We start from the raw sequence: 6,000 nt of genomic DNA on the forward strand, positions 1-6,000 counted from the left end.
GCTTCCGACTCAATTTGATAAGGTCCTTCCCATTTGGGCTCTATTTTCCCATCAGCCGGATTTGTTCTGTTTTGGAAGGTTTCCTCAATACTAGATCTCCTTCTTGAAATCTCCTGATTATGATATTTTTGTTATATGCCCCAGCTACCCTTTGTTGATAAGCTGCCATTCTAATATTTGCTAGATCTCTGAGTTCTTCTATAGTATCCAAGTCTTTAAGAAGGATTTCTTTATTGGCTTCAGGATCACGGATGCTGGTTCTCGCAGTAGGAACCACCATTTCTGTAGGAATCACTGCTTCTGATCCAAACACCAAGGAGAAGGGTGTGTGGCCTGTCGCATTTTTGGGTGTAGTTCTGTCTGCCCAGAGAACATAAGGAAGTTCTTCAGCCCATTTTCCCTTCTTGGATCCTAGCTTCTTCTTTAGATTGTTGATGATGATCTTGTTGCTGGACTCTGCTTGACCATTGGCTTGAGGATGAACCGGAGTCGAAGTGATCATTTTGATGCCCCAAATGTCACAAAGTTAGTGGTTCTCTTCCCGATAAACTGGGAACCATTGTCACAAACAATTTCAGCAGGAATACCAAATCTAGTTATAATATTTCTTTTAATAAAAGATATTACTTCCTTTTCTCGGACTTGTACAAATGCTTCTGCCTCAATCCACTTGGAGAAGTAGTCAGTCATAGCAAGCATAAAGACTTTTCCACCTGGTGCTTTTGGTAGTTTGCCTACAATATCCATACCCCATTTCATGAAAGGCCATGGGGAGGATATAGGATATAGAGGCTCCGCTGGTTGATGATGGATGTTCGCGTGTCTTTAGCAAGCATCACACTTCTTTGAATACTCCACCACATCTTTCTTCATTGTTGGCCAGAAGTATCCAGTTCTGAGTATCCTGGAAAATAATGCTCTTCCACCTGTGTGATTGCCGCAATCTCATTCGTGAAAATCCTTAAGTACTTCTTGGGTCTCAGGATCTTCGATGCATCTCAGATATGGACCTGCAAGAGATTTTCTATATAACATATTATCTAATAAAATATATTGGGATACCTTAAGCTTGAAGGACTTGGGATTTTCTGTGGCTGGAATTTCTCCAGTCTGAATATAGTTCTTGATAGGATGGATCCATGATCCTTTGTATTTGAGGATAAAGGATCCCAGAGCACGATTTCTTTGTCTTTTGTTACCTCCCCAACTTCCTGTTCTCCTATTGCTGGCGCGAGAATGTGGATTATTGGGATTTTCAAATCCTCAGGGATCTTCAGAGATGAGGCTAAGTTTGCTAAGGCATCTGCCCCGGCGTTTTCTTCCCTCGGTACCTGTGTGATATTAAATATTTCAAAGGATTTTGACAATTCCTTCACAACATCTAAATATTTCATTAGTTTCTCACCTTTAACAGCATACGAGCCGTTAAAGTGGTTAGTTATCAACAAAGAATCTACATAAACTTGAAGATACCTGATCCTCATGCTTTTGGCTAATTGCAAACCTGCGATTAAAGCTTCGTACCCTGTTTCATTGTTTGTTGCCTGGAACTCACAAGCTATGGACTGGGGTAATATGTCCCTCTGTGGTGATTTCAGTAGCATCCCTAATCCTGTTCCTCTTACGTTGGATGCTCCATCTGTGAAGAGTATCCAAGGATCCTTGGTCTTTTCTAGTTGTTGGACTTCCAAGTCAGCCTCTTTTTGTAGATCACTACTGAAATCAGCCACAAAGTCCGCTAGCGCTTGAGACTTGATTGTTGTTCTTGGCTCGTATTGGATATCATATGCACTCAATTTTACAGCCCACTTAGCCATTCTACCTGACAACTCTGGTTTTCTAAGAAAATTCTTTATAGGATAGTTAGTTCTCAAAATAATAGGGTGAGTTTCAAAATAATGTCTTAGATTAGTAGAAGCCATAATAAGTGCAAGAATTAGCTTTTCTAAATGAGAATACCTGGACTCCACATCTAGAAGACTTTTACTTACATAGTATACAGGATGTTGTTCACCTTCATGATCCTTTACCAAGACTGCACTCACTGCATTTCCTGAGACAGCAAGATATAGATACAAGGATTCTCCATCCACATGCTTCATTAGAGCTGGAGCTGAGGATAAGTAATCCTTCAGGGCTGTAAGCGCAGCTTCATGCTTTTCAGTCCACTCAAATTTCTTGTTCTTTCTAAGGATATCACAGAAGTCTTTGCACTTTTCGGATGATCTTGAGATGAATCTATTCAAGGCCGCTATTCTTCCGGTGAGCCTCTGGACGTCTTTGGCATTTGCAGGAGATTTGAGATTGACAATAGCTTCTATCTGCTCCGGGCTTGCTTCAATTCCTCTCTTTGTGACCATATATCCCAGAAACTTTCCAGCCTTAACACCGAAGTGGCATTTGGACGGATTTAGTGTCATGTTATAATGGTCAAGGATATTGAACGCTTCCTCAAGGTCTCTGAGGTGATCCTCTGCCTTCTTTGACTTTACCACCATATCATCTATATATATCTCCATAGTTTTGCCCAATTGGTCCTTGAACATCATGTTGACTAGTCTTTGGTATGTTGCTCCTGCATTTCTTAGTCCGAACGGCATAGCAGTATAACAATATATGCCGGTTGGAGTCATGAACGCTGTGTCCTCTTGATTAGATGGTACCATCTGAATTTGTTGGAATCCAGAGAAAGCATCCATAAAGGTGAGCATTTCATGTCCAGCCGTTGCATCCACCATGGCATCTATATGTGGTAATGGGAAAGGATCCTTGGGGCATGCCTTGTTTAAATCCGTGAAATCGACACACACCCTCCACTTTCCATTCTTTTTGAAACAACGACCACATTAGCTAACCATCGAGGACATTGAACCTCTCTGATCATACCGGCCTTAAGAAGTTTTTTAACTTCTTCTTGTATGATCTTGTTACTCTCGGGAGCGAATTTTCTCCGCTTTTGATGGACGGGTTTAATAGATAAATCAAGGCCGAGTTTATGAGTGATTACCTCTTTTGAAATACCTGTCATGTCTGAGTGCTTGAAGGAAAAATAGATCTTCTTCGCCCCAAGGATATTATTTCCTCCTCGATTTTGATGGGGATACTGGATCCTAGGAACACTTTTATCTCTGGATCTGCGGGGTCCAATGATACTTCTTTGAGGTCTTTTTCCTGAGCTTCCAGCACGTTCCTAGGATGTTGCTGTAGTTGCTATGCCATAGTTTGCTTGGCTGCTGGCTTCATTGATGATGAATAGTAGTTCTTAGCCTCCGCTTGGTCACCTACTATCTTTACAACTCCCCAAGGAGTTGGTAGCTTGATGCATTGGTGATAAGTTGAAGCTACGGCCTTCATTCCATGGAGCCAAGGCCTACCTAAAATAACATTGCAACAGGAAAGGTTATCTATAACACAAAATTTTTAGTATGAATTTAACCCTTCGATATAAATTAGGAGGTTGATGTCCCCCAATGTCTTTTTAGTTTCGCCATTGAAACCGACTAGCACCAATGTTCTTGGGATGATTTCTGAATCCGGGATGTTCATCTTTTTGAGGACATCATGCTGGATAATGTTGACCGAGCTGCCCCCGTCCACCAAGATCCTGCGTACATAATGGTTAGATATAAACAAAGTAATAATCAAACCGTCATGATGAGGATCCTGAATGTTCAACTTGTCTTCCTCATCGAAAAAGATTCTCATGTCTGTTGTTAATGTGGTTGATACTATTGGGTGATCTTCGTTATCCATCTTGATCTCTTTGGCGAATCTTTTTGCTGCGAAGAAAGATGTTCCACATATGTGTGAACCTCCCGAGATAAAATTAACAGCTGGCATATCTGGCTTGTTTTGTTGAGAATCCTGGATCCTTGAATTGAAAAAGACTCCCTGATCAGTCATCCGAGTAGTGGGGAAGAGTGGTCTTATCTCATTGTCCAATTCGAATTCTTCTACGGGACTTTCTTCTATGGCACACGAATCTCTAAACAATTCGTAGTCTATGGAGACAAAATTGATCACATGGGCATCCGGCGGTGATGGTGTTGCTTTTTGTGGAAGATCTTCGGGATCCTGGATCTTGGATTTCTTCCTTCCCAAGAGTTCTTTAAAGTGACCCTTGCTCAGGAGGTATCCAATCTCTTTCCTTAATCCGATGCACTCGTCTTTTCCATGGCCAAAATCTTCGTGGAAGGCACACCACTTAGATTTGTCCTTGAAACCGACAACCTTCTCATTCTTTCGGGGCCACCTTGCTTTTTCTCCGAGATCCTTCATGGCACAAATCAAGCCATGAGTATCTACAGAGAAACAATAGTCGGAGATGCAAGGGTAGTCTTCATCGTCATCTCCTTCTTCAACTGCCCGTACGTTCTGATTGTTGAACTTGGCGTATGGCTTCGAATTGTTGTTCCTATTCCAGGATCCTTTATTCTTCTCAGGAGTTTCTTGTTTCGTTTGTCCTTCGAGACGATCCTGGATCTTCTTATCTTCTTCTAACCGGATGTATCTTAATGCCTTGTTTCTGACTTCATCTAATGTCCTGCATGGAGTCATCACTAAATCATCATAAAAGGGGGAGCTCTTTTGAATTCCCATATTGAATGCTTCAACAGCAGTAGTCATATCAAGGTTTGGGATTTCTAGAGCTTCCTTTCCGAACCTGTTAACGAAATCCCGAAGGGATTCATCACTTGGTTGAACAACATGATATAAATCACTGGTTAACGAAAATTGAGTGTTAAACAAATTAACTAAATGAGAGAAAGATGTAACCGAGAAAGGGGGGAGACTTAGCAGCCATTTAAGTGCATCTCCTGTTAGCGTGGCTCCAAATCCTTTACAAAGGTAAGCCTCCTTGAGTCTTTCAGGAACGTGATTAATTTCCATCCTTTCCCTATACTGGGCAACATGCTCCTCTGGATCGGTGCTCCCATCATATGTCTTCATGTTGGGAGTTTGGACCCGCTACAGGATTTCAGCATCACAAATGGGCGGAGCGAATCTGGATAATTTGTGACTTCCCTCCGGTATCTCAGGAATTGGACGTATCACCCCGGGAACACTGGATATCATATCCTTGAGTTTTTGTAACTCCTTGACCATTACCTGGTTGATACCTGCATCCTGCATTGAACCATGGTTAGTATCTAAAGATATAGGATCGTACCAGTTACCTCTCTGCTGGGTGGAGTTTGGTATTCTAGACGGGTATCTGGGATAAGAGGAGTCAGTAATCGGAGTGGGTCTCCGGAAGCTATGGTCTGCATGGGGATTATGTCCCCATCATGGACTTCGGAAGAACGTTGATGTTGGGATCCAAAGGATCCTGGATCTTGAAATAAAGATCCTTGATAAGGAATCCCAGATGATCCTGGTGGAAGCATCCTTGATCCCCTTTGGAACATCGAGGAACTCTGCATTGGTTGACCCATTGACCCATGGTTGAAGCTAGGTGGTCCTTGCTGGGAATCCGAGTACCCTTGAACCTGAGGACCCATGGATCCTTGTTGAAGGATATGTGATCCTGACTGAAAGAGTGAGAATCCTTGAGCCTGCTGACCCATGGACCCTTGTTGAAGGATGGATGATCCTAGCTGAAACATTGAGGATCCTTGAGCCTGTTGACCCATGGACCCCGGTTGCAGGATAGAGGATCCTGGCTGAAACAGTAAAGATCCCTGCGAAGGCTGAGCCATGGATCCTGGACTGGTGAAATCCAGCATCCTGGGCACCAAGGGAGTGAGATCTTCTGTTGGCCTCTTATTCTTCCTGAGATCTTCTATCTCACGAAGGATCCTTTGGTTGGTCTTGTTCTGCTGCTCCATATATGCTTTAACCTGCGAAAACATAGATGAAACATCACTGTTAGTATTAACCACCGGGGTAGCAGCAACATTTTTTGAGCTCTGGAAGACTGGTAGTTGCGTCTTGCTTCCAGCAGCAGCAGTTCGTTGTGCCCCCGTGATTGGCGGAGGCATCGGTGGCAAGGTCCTTGAT

Source organism: Bidens hawaiensis, unplaced genomic scaffold, assembly GCF_021521415.1.
Source record: "Bidens hawaiensis isolate Kalapana, Puna unplaced genomic scaffold, B.hawaiensis_p1.1 tig00002602_1, whole genome shotgun sequence".
NCBI classification, from domain to species: Eukaryota; Viridiplantae; Streptophyta; class Magnoliopsida; order Asterales; family Asteraceae; genus Bidens; species Bidens hawaiensis.